Source organism: Macaca nemestrina, chromosome 19, assembly GCF_043159975.1.
Source record: "Macaca nemestrina isolate mMacNem1 chromosome 19, mMacNem.hap1, whole genome shotgun sequence".
In the NCBI taxonomy this organism is placed as follows: domain Eukaryota; kingdom Metazoa; phylum Chordata; class Mammalia; order Primates; family Cercopithecidae; genus Macaca; species Macaca nemestrina.
Window position 1 is genome coordinate 8,751,939 of NC_092143.1, and position 21,859 is coordinate 8,773,797.

The 21,859-nt window shown below is 35.5% G+C and overlaps 1 long non-coding RNA gene across 1 annotated transcript in view; it reads right to left on the bottom strand.

Moving 5' to 3' along the window:
* Positions 1 to 18,884: 18,884 nt before the first annotated feature.
* Positions 18,885 to 21,859, bottom strand: part of LOC139360093 (uncharacterized) — a 54,318-nt gene continuing 51,343 nt past the window's right edge. Inside the window, exons 4-5 of the long non-coding RNA XR_011617199.1 lie at positions 21,112 to 21,257; positions 18,885 to 18,970 (exon numbers count right to left, since the gene is read on the bottom strand). This is a non-coding gene — a long non-coding RNA (uncharacterized lncRNA). The remainder of the gene's footprint in view (positions 18,971 to 21,111; positions 21,258 to 21,859) is intronic.

The following is a 21,859-nucleotide window of genomic DNA, read 5'->3' on the forward strand; positions in this document are numbered from 1 at the left end:
GTGCACAAAAACTTCTTATGACTCAAACATCTATTTTTCTTGTGATTAATATTTTATTAAGCATTAATAAATACACAAAAGAGTGCCTAAAAAGAATATAACAACATTCATCTTCACAGTCACAGAGGGAGATAATCTTTCTTGATACACAGCATATATACACTACTGTAATATTTATATTGAAGTTTTTCCTTCAAATTTTAAAACTGAGCGAGAACAAAAAAATTATGTGAAAATATAGTACATTTCATTAACAAAATGGAGAAAATAATTCAGTTTCAAATGACCTGAAATCCTTTAACACCTTTCTGATATGTTTCTTTTTCCTTAAAATGAGGATTTGGATTGTCTTTATAGCTATGTCTATACTCATATGAACCGAGCAGAGCTATATTGGAGTCCTAGTTGTGCATGTGTATTTTAAGGGCCAGACCCAGAGGGTCCCCCTCCACCTCCGGTCACAACCCAGGACTCTGGTGCTTTCCTTGCAACACGTAACTTGTCCAATATCTTTATTTACATTTGTACATCATTGTGGATTTTTTCCAAGCTATGGACGTTTGTATAATTTGCGTCAAGTTTAGGATTTTCAAAATCACAGATACTAATGGCCCTTTTAGTAAGAATAGCCCCCATTTATTGTGAAAAACGTACTTCAATTAGTGCGCGTGTTTCACATTTCAACTTCACAGCAAATCTTTGAAGTAAGTGTTCTGATCTTTGTTTTTGAAAACAATGTATGGGTTTATAAGAATTAAATGAGGAACCGAGATCATCAACATAGTTGTTAGTAGAGAGTGTGTAAGCAGGTGTTCCCCGACTTACCCTCTATGGTTAAGTCAAGAACCCAAAGAGAGAAAAGAGAGGCAGAGAGAAATTAAATGAAGGTGTTTAATTTACAATTCTGTGTTCTTTAATGGCCTCTTATTATTGGTTTTCTACTAAAATGCTTAATATTATTAATGCCAATACTTCTTTTGTAGATTGGGATTATTCTGTATCATAGATAAAGGATAAGCAAACTACAGGGCAGAGGAAGTGGATGGAGTTATTTTTACAGCCTCTGCTGGGATGCTTCTGAATGATTTTTCACTTGAGTCCAATTATTATTGAGTTCTCTGTGTTGGGTGTGAATCTGTTCAAAACTCATCTTAAGTACATTGGACTTTGGTTCTCTCCAAAATGTTGAATAAGAGGCTGGTAGCTTGTTTTATTACTTAAACGTAGAGAGGACAGTCCTGTTGCTTTACCTTCAGCTCTGTCTCTATCCCAAGTTAGCTGGTGTGTGTGTGTGTGTGTGTGTGTGTGTGTGTGTGTGTGTGTGCGCGCGCGCGCGTGCTCTAATTTGTGAGCTCTCTTGGCTAGACTTAACACGATAGCTTATTCTGCTCTCTCCCTCTTGTAAAGATGATTCATGAGTAATGAACCTGAACTGAAGAGATGCCCCACTGTACAAAGGCATGACTTATTTCATAAAATTTCATTATCCTCCTTTGGAATCAATGTCCTGAGGAGCAGCCCTATGTTCACTCCAGACAATTTTATTTTTCTTAAAATTCTGTATTTTGGGAAGAACTTCAAGTAGAATTTTAAAAATTCCTAAACAGGGCATTTTAAATGATGTCATTTCTTAAGTAAATTTAAATGAACTTAATTCTGACTGGGATATTACAAGAAAAAAAAATTTATAAAAATTTCGGTTATTTTATTTCATTCCATAATATCTAGAGTAATTCTTGGTATATGGATTCTAGAAATTATTGTAAATGCTTTCCCCCTTTTTCAGAAGTAGATGAATGGAAGTTTTGTGTTTAGGAATTATAGTTTCTGTTAATGACTATCTGTGGGCACTTGTCTCTCAGCACCAGGTTTCTCCTCTGTACAGTGAGGTGGTAAGACAGATAGAGTTTATGTTTCATTTCATGTCAATATACTTTTTCCTTATGAAAGGAATTTGTAGAGAGTCTTAGGAGTTATAATGATTGGCCGGGCATGGTGGCTCACGCCTGTAATCCTAGCAATTTGGGTGGACGAGGTAGGCAGATCACTTGAGGTCAGGAGTTCGAAACCAGCCTGGCCAACATGGTGAAACCCTGTCTCTACTAAAAATACAAAAAATTAGCCAGACGTGGTGGTGGACGCCTATAATCCCAGCTATTCAGGAGGCTGAGGCAGGAGAATCACTTGAATCCGGGAGGCAGAGGTTGCAGTGAGCTGAGATTGTGCCACTACACTGCACTCCAGCCTGTGTGACAGAGCGAGACTCCGTCTAAAAAAAAAAAAAAGTTATAATGGATAATGATTTAATTAATTTTAATCTTAATGAATTTCTTTTGAAGTACAGATATTCCTTGACTGACAATAGGGTTATGTCCCAATGAACCCATTCTAAGTTGGAACTATCTTAAGTTGAAAATTTATTTAACAGCCTGATGAGCCCATTGTGACATCCAAATATGGTAAGTCAAAGTATCCTAAATGTAGATGTCCCTTGACTTACGATGGGGTTACATTGGAAAAACCCATTGCAAAGTTGAAAATTGTAAGTTGAATTATTTTAAATAGGGGACCATCTGTGTTTCTTTTAAATCTTGCTATGTTGGGTTTGAAAGAGTAGGTAATAATCATGTTTCCTGGTTTTGCCGTGTGGCTATTTTCTTAGCTGCCTTCCACTGACTATCTCATATCTGAAGTGAATTATGGAACTAGTATTTGGAAACTGTTGTCTTGAAACTGGGGAGTTTAACTTCCCCCTAAAATATTGGATACATTTTCATCATCAGGATGCATGTTTACATAATAATAATCTGAAATAATAATGTATATGCTTTGCTTTTCATAGAATGGAGACTCTTGGCTTTCAAGGAAGATCGACTCATGAAACTATGTTTACAAACCTGAGTAGCATTGTCTGGTAGCAATATAATAAACGTTTCAAACATAACATTAAAGAGCATGAATATCTGATAATGTTTATCAAAATTTCCAACATAAAAGATTATGCAGGAGCCTTAAATGCAGTCTGCTATAAAAACAAATGTGGCAATCTGCCTAGTATGTATTTTCCTGTCATATGAGGATTCATTTTGAGACTTTTTACACACATAAAGAACAAAGCGGGCTGGGCACGGTGGCTCATGCCTGTAATCCCAGCACTTTGGAAGGTCGAGGCAGGCAGATCACCTGAGGTCTGGAGTTTGAGACCAGCCTGACCAACATGGTGAAACCCCGTCTCTACTAAAAATACAAAAAATTAGCTAGGCATGGTGGCAGGCGCCTGTAATTCCAGCTACTCGGGGGGCTGAGGCAGGAGAATCTCTTGATCCTGGGAGGTGGAAGTTGCAGTGAGCCAAGGTTGCACTACTGAACTCCGGCTTGGGTGTGACAGAGCAAGGCTCCATCTCAAAAAAAAGAAAAACAAAAAAAAAAAACAAAAAAAAAAACACAAAGGTCAGTCTCATTTTAAAAAGGTGAAGCTGAATAGTTTATTTATCTATAATTTGTGTTTTTTTTAACAGAACATTTTGTTAACATTTTAGAAATATGATGAACTTGAACTTCAAGTTACTACTGAATGAATTCTGTTTCTATTAATTTTTTTGTGATACTGATATCATAGTTAACTTTTTTCAGTTTGGATTATTTACGTTGTTCATTCTTTTCCAATAAAAGTACAAATAATAAATTTTTGCCAAAATGTACACTGCATTTTTGTGAACACTTCTGATTATATCCTAAGGATAAATTCCTAAAAACGTAATTGTGCAGTGAACAGATATGCCTGAATTTAAAGCTTTGGATGTAGCATTAACACATTTTCACCCAGAAAGCCTATGCCAATTTGTGTTTCTTTTAAACAAGTCATATCTGGGAATGCATTTTCATTTTCAGGTATGTTGGACATTATTCCTTTTTCAGTCTATGTGATTTGGATGTCACGATGTGTTTAGTTAAATAAAAGGGACCTTGTATTTATGTACATTTTTAAAAATTACAAGTAAACCTAAATTTCTCTTCTGTATCCCAGCTACATTGGACAGCCTGTTTCTTCACTTTGCCTATGATTCTGTTAAGACATTTCTTTCCCTTCTTGATTGGTGAGAGCATTTAAAATTAATACATAATATTTGTGCATTTTTATGGGATACCTGTGACATTTTGATACAAACATACAATGTATAACGATCAAATTCGATATTTAGGATATCTATCCTGTCACACATTTACCATTTCTTTCTTTTATTTATTTTTTTAGAGGGAGTCTGGCTCTGTCCCACCGGCTGGAGTGCAGTGGTGCTATCTCGGCTCACTGCAAGCTCCGCCTCCCGGGTTCCCGCCATTCTCCTGCCTCAGCCTCCCAAGTAGCTGGGACTACAGGCTCCTGCCACCACACCCGGCTAATTTTTTGTTTTTTCAGTAGAGATGGGTTTTCACCGTGGTCTCCATCTCCTGACCTCGTGATCTGCCCGCCTCGGCCTCCTAAAGTGCTGGGATTACAGGAGTGAGCCACTGTGCCTGGCCCCCATTTACCATTTCTTTGTGTTGAGATTTGGAGGAAAGAAACACTTCCAATTAAATGTACAATATTTCCTCATGATTTTGGCATGTCGCTTGGTAGATAAAATAGTATTCTTTTAAACAGTATGATATATCTTATTTTATTTCCATAATAATTGAGATAATTTATACATGCAAATACATATTTGGACAACTCAACTAGAGGAAATAAATAAATATCTGTCAAAAATGTTAATATTGTGTGACCTTTGTAAACATTTCTGCAAGGCATTCAGTTTTGGGAGGGGAGAATTGTGCAATTGTGCCTATGCAAATTTATGATCAAGGGCAACTGTAAAAATATCTGTCATGATGAAATTCCTCAATAGATTATTGGCTGTTTTATGTTGCTATGGCTGATTCCTTACCTTCTTTCCAGTGCCATTTGGATAGACAGTTTCTTCAATGAACTAGGAAGCATAAATTGGAAATATATTGAGCAAGTTGTTCAAGGTGTCTTGTTCCAAAGAAAGAATAATTCCTCTGTTAATATTTTATAGCTTCATGCTAATGAGATTCTTCAGCTAGCAAGAGAGCAATTGAGGCCATAAAGTAGAAGAAACTTTATAACTAGGAGAAGAAATGAACACTGAAATCTTTGGTAGAATGTTTTGTACTTTTTCAGTGTTTTTGGCTTCTCCTAATAAGGCATCCTGCTTAGTTATCAATCTACTTGGCCCTTGGTAGCTCAAGTCTTGATTTTAAAACCTGAAAATCTTCCTTAGTTAAAGGGCGAGATGGGATGAGGTGGAGAAACATTAAAGGAAGCAGTACAAATGAGCTCTGTTAGCAATGATCAAAAACAAAATGTTAAAAAATGTTAGCAGGAAGAGGAGGGCTATCTTTTCTAACTCAGGCTAATGATTTTTTTTTCCTTTAGATTCAGCTAAAGACCTTACCTCAAAGCCCCTGAGTGGGAGGTTTTTATTCTTGTTTTGGTTTTAAATTTTATCCTTAAAATGAAGTTTCTAAAATGCATTAGCAATGTGGAAAAAACAGTGAATTAGAAATCAAAGGGCTGATCTTCATTTTCTGACTGTGACCCTAGCTAGTTGTATGACCTAGGAAAGTGACTTACCATCACCAGCATAAATATCTTTCTCCTTAGGATGAGGAGCTTAGAAAACATGGGCACTAGGCTTCCTTGACCTATAACATGATTTTATAGTTTTTTTTGAGTCATATCACCCTATTAACTGTGTTAAAACATTGTCATTTCTGTCTTGCATGGCTTATTTACTTGTGCTTGCCTGGGTCAGCAACATGATGGGATCACTGTGCATTCCAGTTCACTAGATTTCTTTTTTCATCAAATGGGTAGTAACTCTTCAGCAATCCTTGCTAATCTTATGAACCATGTAACAGATGCACCTGTCATTGGTCACACCTCATATGAAATGCAAATGTTGCTATTTCCCATTGACATTTATGTTCTAATCATGACCTTGAAGAGAACTAATTTAATATCATTTTGCATGCCAGATTTTGACCTTGTAAGAAAACATACACAAAGGATTTATGTTACATTTCTGCAGTCTGCTTTGAATATTTTCACTCTAATTATCTCGGGAAGATCTGTTAGTAATCATGTGGCACAAGAATTCATAAAAAGGTAACTAAACTTTTCAGTAAATGTGTTAATAATAATAACTCATGGGATGTAAAGAAACAGGAATAGGCAGGGCGCGGTGGCTCAAGCCTATAATCCCAGCACTTTGGGAGGCCGAGACGGGCGGACCACGAGGTCAGGAGATCGAGACCATCCTGGCTAACACGGTGAAACCCCGTCTCTACTAAAAATTACAAAAAACTAGCCGGGCGAGGTGGCAGGCGCCTGTAGTCCCAGCTACTCGGGAGGCTGAGGCAGGAGAATGACGTAAACCCGGGAGGCGGAGCTTGCAGTGAGCTGAGATCCGGCCACTGCACCCCAGCCTGGGCAGCAGAGTGAGACTCCGTCTCAAAAAAAAAAAAAAAAAAAAAAAGAAACAGGAATAGAATAGTGTAATATGTGAAACAATATTGGTCATATGTCATTGCAATCAATTTTTATACTTGGAAATCCTTCGTATATTAGATGTTGTTATTTTAGCATACTTACACATTTGTATAAAAAATAATTTCTTAAACTCCCCTCATGTAGTAGCTCTGAGGGTAGACTAAAATGTTCCCAATGGTAATGAAGATGGCCAGTTTTAAAGAAATGCATTTTCAGATCCACTTGTTATTTGATGTTAAGCATACACATATATACATCAAGATAATTTTATATGAATAGTAAATCTTTTATTTTTTCTTTCTGGACTCAAGGACAAAGGGTAATAACAGTTGTTTATGTTTTTATTTCTGTAAGATGCCATTTAGAACAGTGCATATAAAAATAAAGGCAAAAGTACAAGATAGCCAGAAAGTATGACCATTTATTATTATTAATTTATTATTTAATGTACTGAACGCAGATTGTGGAGTGTATTTTGTAAAATATCTATTTCTTGGAAACGGGGGTCATTTTAAGGGCACTGTATGACATTAGATAAGAAAAGCCATCTTCAAGATACTTGTTCAGTTCATTATCTGAATAGGAGCAACTTTGACCAAATGACTGTAAAAGCTAGGATCTCCAGCTTTCCTTTCTCCCTATGGCTATTATACCGAATAAAAGAAATACCCTAGGCAGAAGAGAAGTGATGATATCGCCCTGGTTGGCTGCTTTGGTGCAGAAATATGGAGTGATCATTATCTAGTCCCTTTCCTGGTGAGGGAAGCCTAGCACATATGTCCCACGGATCAGGGCAGGTGAAAGAGCAACCATGTTGGTGCATGGAGCCAGAGGCATACATTAACTTATGCTCAAAAGAACAGTGGACTTCAGCGGAGTGTGGCTGCCTCGTGATAGAAACAAGGCAGATGATCTTACTCTTGGGAGCTGAGACCTAAAACCATTAAAGTCAAAAAATGGAAATATCCCACATGTCTCCTGCCCAGAGCCTGGATAGCTCAGGGGCGGAGTGACCTGTATCATTGGTGACCCCCATCCTTTTAATGGATCCTGGATGAAAAGGGCAGCTCTCCCTAGGAAGTTTTCTTCCAACAATCCTAAAGCCCGAGATTTGTTTGTCTGTTTCATTTTTCTCTTTTCTTTATTTCTTCTAAAAAAAACAAAACAAAACAAAACACAAAAACAAACAAACGGGATACCTGCGCAGAATGTGCAGGTTTGTTACATAGGTATACGTGTGCCATGGCAGATTGCTACACCTATTGCTCTGTCTTCTAAGTTCACTCCCCTCACATCCCACCCCCAACAGGCCCTGGTGTGTGTTGTTCCCTCTCTAAACAGACTTGTTTTAATCTCAATTCTAACACTCAGAAGCCATCTGGCTGCCCCCCAAATATTTGAAGTTTCTGAGGCTTACAATAATCTAATAATTGGACACATTTAAATGGGATGTTGTGGTCAAACAAGAAGATAATTATGTAAAGTGTTTTGTACAATTCTTCAAACAAAAAGTACATAATAAATAATAAACCTCATCAACAATTTGTATACATAAGAGATATTAGTGGAAGTTGTGTACCTATGTTTGTTTTCACATTCTGAAAAACATTTCATATATAAACATGAACTCCAGTGGAAATATTATATGTTATCTCATTAAGTCTAGTTTACAATACTTTCTTTTTCTTGTCCATTATAAGAAAATAATATAGAATTTTGTTCTTGCACTTATTTTAGGACAATAGAATTTGATAGTGAAGGAATCTGATTATAAAAACAAGAAGATTTTCTTACTTGCTCCAGGTTCATTTAGAGCCTGGTGATAAAGTCATTACAACCAAGTGTTTTTGGCTTGTTTTCAAATATTGAACTACTCAGCTTTCTACTTTTCATCATCCTTTCGTTCTCTTCTGTCCTTTTGGCTATAAAGTTTAGGAGTAGTACCTTCATTAAACAGCATTTTATATCATTGAATAATGATTTGTTTTTCGTATATTCTTTAGAAACTCTTTGAAGGTTTTACTTATTTACATAGAATTGTATTACCTTATACCCACATCCACATTAAATCAAGATTCCTTTCTTTGTGTATTCATTTAATTGCCAAGAATGTCAGTAATATTTTTGCAAATGTTCTCAGTATCTGTAACGAAGTTAATTTTCCTTTTAAAAACTGCCGCATGAATATTTCAGTTACTGCCACTCACAACTAAACTGGTTTTAAAATACTAGTACCTGTTTTGTGTTTCTTTAAAAACAGTTTATAAAACAAAATTAGTATATGAAGTTAAAAAGTAATTGAATAGAGGTTAATGTCTATTCCTTTTATTTTCATATATTCAGCATTTTAGCAGAATATGTTGATAGGAGCTCTTTTCAAAATGACATTTTATCCTTTTTGGTGCCACAAACTAGATTATGTTCATATGTTTTATAGCAAGTTAGTACAAGTTTATGTTGTTCCAAAAATTTTTGAAATCTATGCATAGTCTTTTTATAACATGCATTTCCAATACTTTTTTGAAGATCCTTCATATGTATATGTGTACATATATATGTACATACATATGCATGCACATTAAATGACCTTTTAAAGAGAATGATAAATTTCGTGTTTTGTACTCTTACAGTGAAAATAATAGAAAATGGATTTGTACTGGAGTTACATACATTATATGACTGTGTGTATCAGCATGGGTAAATTTCCAAACATAATATAAAAAAAAAAAAAAAAATTTCAGAATGATCCATTCACTAAGATACTATTTGTAAAGAATTCCAAAATGTGAACTCACACTCTTGTTTTGGGATTATACACGTGAAGTAGCAGTACAAATATATCCAGAGTACACAAAGGGCAAGTTCAGCAGTTACTAACTTAGAGTACTCTGTGTGTGTGTGTGTGTGTGTGTGTGTGTGTGTGTGTGTGTTTGTGTGTGTCATGAATTAACCAAAGCAATAGGCCAAATTGGCTCTTCTTGGCAAGGACATTCAGAGACTTCAGGTATTTCTATCTCATGTATGCATCACTCATAGAGCCTTGTCCTGGGCTGTTGGAAAACGATGAATTTCAGAGTGTCAGGGTTCCTCGTGTTGCAGTTAAAGAGAGAAAGGCAAAGACACATAGGTGTCAAACGGAGGCCTGGAAATTGCCCACGTCATTCTACCATCATGGTAGAATGGCCCTCCTACCATGTGACATGTGAGAACTTTATGACAAACTTGTGGGGCTGGGAAATGTAGCTTTGTCATGAGGTCAGGAAGTAGGAAAGGAGGATTTGTGCAGACAAATTAAGTCCTGTATCTCACTAAGTCAATTAAGTTTTCTTCCTGGATGGTGATTCTTGACCAATGACTTGGACAAAGAAAAGCAGTTTAGTACCATGAATTAACTCAACTTTAGTTTCTTCTTCACAAATTATTGTAGTTATTTGGGTCCTGTTCCTTCTAATTGTGAGATTTTTCAGCTTTCTCAGCAATTATTTTAACCTATACATATAAATACAATATATTCTTTCTATTATTCAGATTTTCCAGATTTGGTTTGTGTGGTTTACAAATAAAGAATCCAAAAAATTAGAAAATAGGATATTTTTAAGGAACTCACTTACTCTAACGTACAATGTAGGTGGGCCCTATGCCTCATCTGTAGGAGAGACATTTGAATTTATATACTCATAGAGCTTCCAACATCGAAAACATTTAGTCAACCAAATGCTGCATTATATTTGGAAAAATATTGTTTCTTAACCATGATTATAGGTATAGTCTTGATACTTATTACTTCTTACTCTGTTTTTCCTCATTTATACTTAATTTACTCTTATAACTTAAATGTGTGTATGTATATATGAACTGAAATATATATGTAACCTTACTTTCATGATGCAACTTTATTTTAAATTCCATTGACTTTCAACTAGATTTTACATTACCGAATTACAGCTACCTATGTTTCAGGTTGATTGAAAAAGAAACTTCAAAAGAAACGCTCATTTATGCATTCTTAGAAGTGGGCATTGATATTGCTCACTTAATAAAATAGATGTCTACTTAATTACCCAAAGCAAAAGAAACTTGTAATTAAAGCCCTACAAGTAAAAAATACAGGTCTCTTGGAGCTTTTATGCCACATGGTTTTGAAATATATATATGTGTGTGTGTATGTGTACATAGAGAGAGAGTGTGCCTGTCTCTATCTCTCTGTGTGTGTGTGTGTGTGTGTGTGTGTGTATGTATGTATAACTTGTCTCTAAAAATAGGTGCCTAAGCTTATTAAGGAGCTATGGACTTTTGATCTATCTACAACTGTTATTTTAATTGTCACATGTCAAGTGATTCAAGTGGTGCTGCTTTACTGGTATTGATCTAAATTGATACAGATTTGGATACTATTAAGTGATGTTTTAATTATTTACAAAAGACTTATACCACAAAGAATTGTGATTAAGATTTACTAAGTCCTATAATTAATAATTTTTGTGCTTATATGGGAAATTTGCCATGGTGTTGATGAATTAAATTCCAAAGATTAAATAAATACTCTAACAATGAGAATTTAGATGTCTAGTAAGTCAGGAACATACTTGTGTTTCCCTAGTTACTTTCAACTGTGGAAGATAAGTCTTAATAAGAAAGAAAACTAGTTAAGTTTATTTCTCTGTCCAAGTCTACTCTACCTTAGAAAATATAATTTCTGAATTCTGAGCTAAAGGGATTGTAAATAAAGGCACCAATGGAAATAGCTTTAAAATTAATTAGTAATAATTTTTCTTCTCTCCTCAAATTGCCATGGTGAACTAAATTATGGAACTATCATAGATCTCTACAAAGAAAGTTTTAATTAAAACCTAGATGTCATTTAAGCAGCCACATACAACATATTACAAATATAAATTCTTTTGTTATTTTTAGTATAAATTATTGTTTGATTGGATAGTCTTATCATGTTAGTATATGAAACCACTTTAAATGCAAATTGAAATAATGACTATATGCAATTGTTTGTATGCACTTGTTGCTTTTCAGTCCATAAATATATGGAACTTTGGAAATAATATTAAGAAATCCTGCTTTTCCTAATATTGTCTCATTTTCTAATATTTAAAAAATTCAATCCATCAATATAACTGTTTTGACCCATGGTTTGGGAAAAAAAAAATGAAATGGAAAACAGCATGTGACCACATTGATCAATGCTTAAGTTTAGAATATCACTGAAAAATGTCAAATCCAGTATTTATGTGAACATACTTTGAATATAAATGATAACTATTCAAAGGCTGGGCAACATTGACAAAGCAATGGAATTGTTAGATGTACCACCAGTAATGACTCTGACATTCACTTGAATGGAAAGTCCTTCCAGGAGTTTACTGAGAAAAGTAAAAAGTATTTTAGATGGATGAATTCATCCATAATTTTTATTTTGTTTTCATTTAGAGTTTCATAAGAACTTTATTATTAAAAGATTTTAGGTGATGAATGATAAGCATCTTAATGAAACTTTATGTTTTATCAGATTTGTATCATATTTAACATGAATCTCTAATACATCTAGTTTCTGACTCAATATATTAAAAAATCATATAATGTTCATATTTAGTATTTTTCCCAAAGTCATTGACTTACACTGACACCACACTTTTATGTTCTTTCTTCTGGGAAGCTTACATGAAAGAATGTCAAGATTATGAGAAGCTTGTAAAAATTCAATGGTGTCTTAAACTCACTGTACCAAAGCTTATCATTGATAGAGAATAAGATATTACTGCAGTTAATGAATCTGGCATAAAATTCAACTTCTATTAGTAAGGAAAAAAATCTCTTTATTAGATTAAACACTATTTAGTAGAATGGGATGTATATGCTTGGTGAATAAAGAATACTTTAGTGAGTATAGTATATATCATAGGAGATGAGAACAGTCTTTGCATATTTTTCAGTAATTCTCTGTTAGAGTTCTGAGGTAATACAAAACACATATTTTAAATTTCTGCTTATAAACGTCTCATTGAAAGCAGGCTTCCTAAATAAGAACAGTGGACTAGTGTAATCCAGGAAGGGCACTTGGTCACTGATAGCCTAAGGAAATCCCAGTGTCATTTCCAGGAATCAAAGTCACCTCATGGTTTTCGATCACTCCTCACTGAAGGCTGTATAGCAGGAACTTCGCTCACCAAATACGTTTTCAATATTGACTTTATATCAAGCACTAAGCATGTCAATCAATCTTTCATCTCTTCAAAACATACTTCTGTAAGGTCTTAAGAGGTATCTTTCGCTATTAACTTTGAAGATCACCAACTATTCTTCACTTCAGTGTATCTTTTTCTCAATAATAGGTGGTACCAAAAGAGGTGGGCTAGGATGGCCTGCAGTGTTCTGAATCACTATCGGCTGTGGTCTTGAAGTTCTAGGTAGAAAATAAAAGAATCAGGCCGGGCGCGGTGGCTCAAGCCTGTAATCCCAGCACTTTGGGAGGCCGAGACGGGCGGATCACGAGGTCAGGAGATCGAGACCATCCTGGCTAACACGGTGAAACCCCGTCTCTACTAAAAATACAAAAAACTAGCCGGGCGAGGTGGCGGCGCCTGTAGTCCCAGCTACTCGGGAGGCTGAGGCAGGAGAATGGCGTAAACCCGGGAGGCGGAGCTTGCAGTGAGCTGAGATCTGGCCACTGCACTCCAGCCCGGGCTACAGAGCAAGACTCCGTCTCAAAAAAAAAAAAAAAAGAAAGAAAAGAAAAGAATCAGAAATAGATTATTCTTTCTTATCACCATCTAGAGAAAGGTTAAATATTTGGAAAAGGAAAGAAAACAAAAAGGAAGCAAAGACCTCTTTTTCTAAGTAGTGTTATATAATAGAATTTGGTTTTCTGGAACAAGCTTGTTTTATTTCAAGCAGTGAAAGAGTAAAGTTTTCAAGGATATCGTATCAAATACTATGAAGTTCAAGTGCTGAGGTTTGAACAGAAGAGCTCACAAGACTGGCAGTTCTCAGAAGACTGTAATTGGAAACAGAAGGACTCTTATTATGCTGAGATATCTGCATGCTAATACGCACAAAATGCATAAAAGTGACCTAACAATGTTATCAGGAGAGTACACATAAATACTGCTAACCTTATGTTAAATGCAGGGTAAAACTTATTTGAAGGAAGAGATAGAGTAAAAGTGTAGTTCAACAACCGTCCGCAAATACATGTACCTTCAGTTGAGCATAGGTATTACTGTCCTGCCTTAGTCAAGCTAATGTGAGCCAAAAGTAGACTGTGATCGTGACTGCTCAGTAGAAATAATCGAGGGATGACCCTGCCTATATACCAAATAACCACTTTACTAGTGTTTTAGTGCATTACAAATACCAGGTGTGGCATTCTAGTTCATTAGAAACAAGGAATCATGGCTCAGGAGTGACTTGGAAATAGAGAATTTGGAGACAGAGGTGAAGTGGTGTGGTTGAAATAAAGAGAAAAACCATAAAATAAAATAAAAAAAGGAATGCCTATAATAAGAACTCAGAAGGAAAAAGCATGCAGAAGGGGAAATGTCAGAGAAGTGGGAAGAGAAAAAATTAGGAGAAAGCAAAGTCATAGAAGGCCAAAGAGAGCTTCGAAAAGGATGAGAGAAAATACAGACCTGAAGGTCAAAGTACTACTTTTGAGAAATATTGTTAACAACCGATAGAACATGAAGATGAAAGTAAAACTTTCATGCACTAAAAACAGAAGCATATATACAGACTATAATGGAGTTACATGGGGAGTTTTCTTAGAAACCACTATTTTTAAAAAGCATGTCAAAAATGAAAGATAAATAAGAATCCCATTTTTAAAAGTAACTTAAATATGTCATCACAAAGTTTGTAAAATCCTGATTATTTGAAAATAAATTTAAAACTTATAAAAGATAACAATATTTTAAAGTTATTTTTAACGCACATAAAAATATTCTATAAAATGCATAAAATCAATATTTATTTTAAAAATTCTGTTAATAGGTTAGAGAGAGAAAGCAGAAGTCCCTCATTTCTATTTAATTTTAATTAATCCAGTATAGTATTATTAAGTTCCTATTGCTATATGTATGATATATATAACTTATTATCAAATGTGAGTTGCTTTTCTCATGCTAGAAATACAAGATAAAGACCATATAGCTGCTGAATAATTTTATGCCCTCAAAGACTACATTTTAAAAATGCTGAAAATCATCAGTAATGTGCTCACTGCCCTGTATTAAGTGGATGTCTGCATTTTGTCTTTTTTATTGTTTCATCTGATGGTTTTAAGTGGATCAAGTCAAATATTCTAACTTAAACAAAAATATCATGCAAATCTATGAAGAACACTATAAACAGGTAACTGTTCCGGTTTACACAAAGGGAAGAAAACTGGCCTCCAAGCACTGGTAATCTTGATGTTACTGGTTAGCACAATTCCAGAACAATTATTATGCATTTTTAATGAGTATTTTGACAGTACATTATAGGTCAGCTTGTTTTCACAAACAACGACACTTGTCCGATGGATCTCATAAGTTGATGGGGACATGCACTAACTCTTCTCTACCTTGATGTTTAGCACGATGTTTGACAAAGCAGCATGTTTCTTTGTTAAATGGGGAAGTTCAATGAGTGTACAGCTAGTTCTGTTCTCAGGAGTATGAACAGTCTTACCCAAGAATAATAGTGCATGGATAGATATTAACTTGAGTTACATACCTACTGGAATCTTACAAAATGTCTTCAGTACTTCTTCCTATATTTTTAAGTGTCAACTCTGTACCAGATAGTAAGTTCTTAGCGTTTTTTGTTTTGTTTTGTTTTGTTTTTTTAGTTCTTAGTTTTGTTATGTTATTTATAGCATAACATTTATCTTGTGTTATAAATAAAGGTTACTTACCTCATTATGTAAGGCAGTGAACACTCAGATTCTATACAATTTTTCATCTGATAGAGTGGTAGGCAGAATAATGGCCCCACGAAGATGTTCATTTCTAATCCTTAGAACCTGAAAATATGTTAGGGTCCATGGCAAAGGAGAATTAAAGTTGGAGATGGAATTAGGGTTGTTAATAATCTGACCTTGAATAAGAAGATTCTCCTGGATGACCCAGGTGGACCTAATAGAGTCACAAGTGGCCTTGTAAGTGGATGAGGGGGCAGAGGAGAGAACAACAGAGAGATAGCAGGATGAGCGTGTTGCCCTGGTGGCTTTGCCAAGGAAGGAATGGGACATGGAAAACTGGTGGAAGCTGGAAGAGGCAGGGTCATGGGTTCTCCGGTAGAGTCTCCAGGAGGAATGTCATCCTGATTTTAGACCACTGAGAGCATTTTGGACTTCTGACCACCAGAAATGTAAGATAATAAATTTATATTTGAAACCACAAAGTTTGTGATAATTTGCCATATCAGCAATAGAACTAAGAGTAGTACATTTCCTGAAGGAGCTGGATTCAATCCCAGCTTTCCAAACTCAGAAATCAGTGCTCTTTCTGCTACATGGAACACTCCCTCTTCTCATAAACTACTTAAAATACATGGACCAAATTTACACATGACATAATTCACTGAAGAGAATCTGATAAATTAGAACACAGGATAAAGCTCTATCTATTTATCTATATCTAGATGTCTAATCTCTCTATCTGCCTACCTACCTACCTATCTACCTTAATAGGTTGAAGTAAGGTAAAAAATAATTTTCAATATTAAAGTGAATATTTTATTTATAAATGTCAGTTATACTGCATCACAGAAGCCCACTGTGTCACTTCTACAAACAGCAATGTGTTTTTTTTTCTGTATGTGTGTAGTTTTATTTATTTTTATAACCTGCAGAAAGAAAAACTAGACCCTGAAAAAGGGCTTTATCATTTTAACAAAATACCCCACATGTCTGTTCTTGTTATTATTGGCCTGATGGATGTGTTATACATAGTTCAGTGAGAAAAGCCCTTATTTGCCACAAATTTATTCTGCAATTTAAATGAACTGTAATGTTTCTGTGAGGTCTTTAATTAAAGGTTGAATTATACAGATTTTATAGTTAACATTCAATGAATATAAAAGAAAAACTTTAAATTGAATAGCTTATTAAGAGCCTAAGAAAATATCAGGCAGCTTCTTGCTTATTTATAGAGAATGTAATAAAATATGACCCCCTGAGGAATTCTAATTTGAATAATTTAAATTCTTCTACCTGTAATGTGTCTTTGGTTCTTGTATTTCCAATGTCAACAGAATGTAAACATTCTCCGGGTGTCCTCTCTTCTCTAATTGATGAGGTATTGGCTTCCCAACACTTCATATTATGGCATTAATTTGTCTCAAGACTTATACATGTGGCCCATATGTTTTTTAAATCTTATTTACTGTTCAAGAAAAAAATTCAGGTTTGTATTGTATTTCCACAAGCACACTGGTTAAACACTTTGTGCGTTTTAGTTAACTGCTCATCATTTAGAATGTATCATTACAGTGGTAATGAGAAGAAAGATCTTTAAAATTCCCCTTTTTCTGGCTTTATCTGACTCAATGCACTGTACTTTGACATCTACATGTATTGCGACAACCCTTATCATTTGGACTGGGCTCCATAAAAAAATCATGACCTTTAATTCATACTTTGGTTCAGCAGAACAGGCTTGATTGTCCATAAGGATGCAGAAAACCATTTCCACCAGGAAAAAGACTCAGAGTTGTGTGTGATTTAAATATTATGAATTAACTTCCATGTTCATCTTTAGAATATTTAATACATTGTGATTTTTTTCCTGTCTTTAATGAACAACATCACACTGAAATGGAGAGAATTTACTGTTCTTAGAAGACTGTCAGTTAATTTCTCTGAGTCTTAGTGACTTCATCCGTAAAATAAAGATAATTATACCTACTTGGCACAGAATGTGTCTGTGATGTGAAACATACAAAATATGCCATGTGATAGGTTGAGCAATATGAGGTGATTTTATATATATATATATATATATATATATATATATATATATATATATATATATTTTTTTTTTTTTGAGACGGAGTCTCGCTCTGTCGCCCAGGCTGGAGTGCAGTGGTGTGATCTTGGCTCACTGCAAGCTCCGCCTCCCGGGTTCACGCCATTCTCCTGCCTCAGCCTGCCGAGTAGCCGGAATTACAGGTGACCACCATCATGCCCGGCTAATTTTTTTTTTTTTTTGTATTTTTAGTAGAGATAGGGTTTCCTCGTGTTGGCCAGGATGGTCTTGATCTCCTGACCTCGTGATCCTCCCGCCTTGGCCTTGCAAAGTGCTGGGATTACAGACATGAGCCACCCGCCCGGCCATCTTTTTTTTTTTTTGGACAGTCTCACTCTGTAGCCCAGGTTGGAGTGCAGTAGAGCAATCTGGGCTCACTGCAACCTCTGCCTCTCAGGTTCAAGTGATTCTCAAGCCTCAACCTCTCGAGTAGCTGGGACTACAGGCATGAAACACTACACCTGGCTAATTTTTGTATTTTTGTAGAGATGGAGTTGCACCATGTTGGCCAGGCTGGTCTTGAACTCCTGATCTGAAGTGATCCACCCGCCTTAGCCTCCCAAAGTGCTAGAATTACAGGCATAAGTCACCACGTCCAGCCAAGGTGATGAAGTTTTAATCTGTCAGATGGAAACAGCATGTGTATGGTTATTTATATACAAGGAATGTTTGCTCAATTGGAATTTCCTAGGGAACAGAGCTCAGACGTAGACTTGCCTACAACGGTGGTCTTCAGACCTTTCAGATTCTCAGCTTCTGTTTTCCTTCCTTCCCAAGATGGGTTAGCCTGAGAACAGGTGTGAGGTCAGCTTCCTCTCCAACTCCCATTCTACTCCTCTGTATCTCCTTTCACAGCATCTCTCTCCTGCTCTATACAAAGAACAGACCTAACAGGCATCCTGGATTTTCCTTCAAAACAACCCCCAATGTGCATGGTGTAAAACCCCAGAAATGCCTCAGACGCAAATCAAAGTATTATATGTTTAAAAAGTAAATAGTTCCAATGACCTGATAGCAAAACTGCTCCTAAGATAGGTGATTTCCCCTAAGATAGGTGATTTCCCGTTTGATTTTAAGGAAGAGTAATCAAGCTTCCAGCTGATCATTATGATGGCAAATGGTTGTAATAGTATTGTTAGAAAAAATAGGAATGGGTTTTAGAGACTTGAGCATCATAAAGACAAACAATGCTCTTTTTCTTGACATCAACCTATTTAAGGTGAAAAAGCCCTCTCAGCTTTTGCTTCTGTAAAAACAAAAACAGAGCGTAGGAATGGAATTGGTGCAGAATCGTAAGTGTATCAAAAATGGTACTCACCTGTGGTTACATGAATGCACTAAGAACAGCTCCACGCCCATCAGTAACAGGAACGTTTCCAATACAACTATACTTTTTATGCTAATAATCATGGATCAAAACACATGATATATTATGATACATTGTAAATTAAGATTATAATGAAAACTCACTCAAAAAGGTATGTTTTAACACATATGGTATAAACAAAAATTTTAAACATCATATATGTTCTTGCTTCAGATCTGAAATGTTAGTGTGTGCTAGGCACCAACAACAGTGTGAGAGCAAGTGGCTTAGGGTCCAGCTGACCTGGAGGTCCTCAAGAGTTGTCTCTTCCTTCTCCTCATCGCTTTCACAGTGATTTCTTGCCCTTCCCTCTACCCCTGAGACCTTCTTTCTCCCAGGAGCAACAGAATCATAGCCTATGGTCTTGATGTTTAATATCCAAGCAGAGATGAAGAAACTTCTCAGAGTCTCAAGGTATTGAGAACACTTTAAAAGTGCTGTTAAAGTTAAAGGAAAGTCCAAACTGGTTTAAGAGCCAACAAAGTTTAAATAACTTATCAATCCTGTGTTTTATCTCAGAGCAATGACTTTCTATATTTCTAGTTCTTTTTTTCTGTAGTAATTGTTCTTGAATGGAGGAAAGAGGGACTAACTACAATATTTTTTCAAAATGTGCAAGACCACCACTATTCTCTCAACTCTGGCCAATACCAGCATGGTCATAACTCCTCTTCCATTTACCCTTTAACTGAAATAATTCTAAGTCATATCAGACTCCATTTTTCAGTATTGAGAAAAAGATGCCAAAGTTAAAAATATAAATTCTTTTTTGAATGTTTATTAATAAATACATAAAACATGATGGTTGTATTTAAATTTGAAAAAATATCCCAGAAATGATGCTTCATTACTGTCATTACAGTATATATCCTATATTTGTAGTTATAGAGATTTTTTCCCTTTTATATATTTATCAGAATTTAAAAAACAGCTGAAGGTGCCATTTAGAAAGCAAGATGCTTGTATTTTATTGTTTGGGAATTAATTGGGAATAAAAATGCAGCACCATTTAAGGCATTTTACCTTTACTTTCTTTGCAAATGTGCTTTTCTTCACTTTGCACTGCTAATAAGTTTTTCAGCTTTAAAAATTACTGAAATGTAGCCACAATTTAAGATGACATATTTTGCCCAATTACTTCTGGTATTTCAGATGTAGTTTCAAGATAAACAGATACACATGCACACACAAAGAATAAATTCTTCCTTGAAATAACTTCTATGAGCTTTTCTTTTCTGGCACAAACAGCTAATTATTGCCTCAATACAGGCTGATTCCCCAGAGCTAATAAAGATGACCTTATGGTCTTTTACATATAATTCCTCACATAAATTTGAATTATTTAATGTCAAAGATAGTATTTCCCTCCTTTGTAAATAATATAATGGTTTTCATATTTGCATATTTACAACTTTGAGGATGTCAAAAGTAAGGAAGCGAAAGCAACCTCAATAACGCCTTGTTGTGGGCAGAGGTGGGGGGGCCTGAGGGCGGCAATATTGTAGCTGAGCTACTGTAGATTCTGCACAGAGATAAAAAGCAATAGTGATAAAATAGTAAAAGAGTATCTCCATATGAACTAGTTTAAAGGCCCTTTTATTGTTTCTAATAGGGAAGTACACTAAAGCCTTTTAATAAAAACAGTTTAGGTCATTCACTCCTGCTTGCCTCTTGAATAAATAGCTTCTTTCTCCCTAGTTAAAAATGCCTGATATTTATGGTATTGGACATGCCCTAGGGTGAATACCTATAATCCTCAACCTAGTGTTCATACCTTTATAATCCCATCCTCTTGAATGTGAGTGAGACCTGTACCTTGCTTCCAGCCCATATAATATAGAAGAAGTGATGGAATGTTACACTCTGGCAAAGGGTAGGGATTTTACAGAGGTAATTAATTAAGATCCTGAGGTAGTAGATTTTGAGTTGATCAAGAAGGAGATTATCCCGGGTGGGTCTAACATAATCAGTTGAAAGCCTTAAAGGATGGATTGGATCTTCCCTGAGCTGAGAGACTTCAAGTAGCAGAGAATTTTCTTATTGGCTTAATGAAAGTGTTCAAATGTCAAGGAGCTGTGGATGGCCTGTAATTGCTGAAGGCAACCCCTAGCAGACAGTCCAAAATAATCCATGACCCTTAGTCCCATAGCAGCAAGGAAATGAATTCGCCAAACCTTGAGTAACTGTGGAAGCAGAAATTCCTTTGCAGTTGAACCTCCAGATGAGGACGCAGCCCAGTCAACACCTTGACTGTAACCTTATGAGACCCTCAGGAGAGGGTGCAGCTAGTTCTTTTGCCTCGATTCTCAATCCTCAGCACCTGTGAAATATTAATAATAACTGACTTGTTTTAAACTGCTAAATTTGTGGTAACTTGTTAGGAAGCATAAAAAATAATACACTTATGTTTCCAAAAAGTATATCATGTTTTATAATGCACTTATGTTCAGAAACATAATATGCTGTTTTAAGCATATCGCTATTATCCAGAGGTAATTCTAGTCAATGGGGAAATAGTTGACAAAAATTGTTAACCTTGCCTCTCCTTTAAGTTGACCTATTTTCATAATTTTCCTTTTGCATAGTCCCTCCTGAAATTAGTCTTAATCTGTAAAGTTGATTTCAAATATACTTACTTGATGTTTGCTTAAAGTTGGTGTAGTTTTATGCTTGTTGGTAAAATATTTGTTACATTTTAATGCATTGATCACCTGTAATAGCATTTGGTTAACCTGTACGATGTTTAAGTTAGGTGTCGATGCTCAAGCCTGTCTCTATGGCCCCTATGTCTATATGCTGCCTTGGAGAAACACGCCTATGATGTGGGAAAGTGCTAGAGAAAAACATTTAAATTCTAGTTGATATCTTTAGCCAATACATGCCCGTTTGATATTAGAGGTTATTTAACATACTAGAACTCAA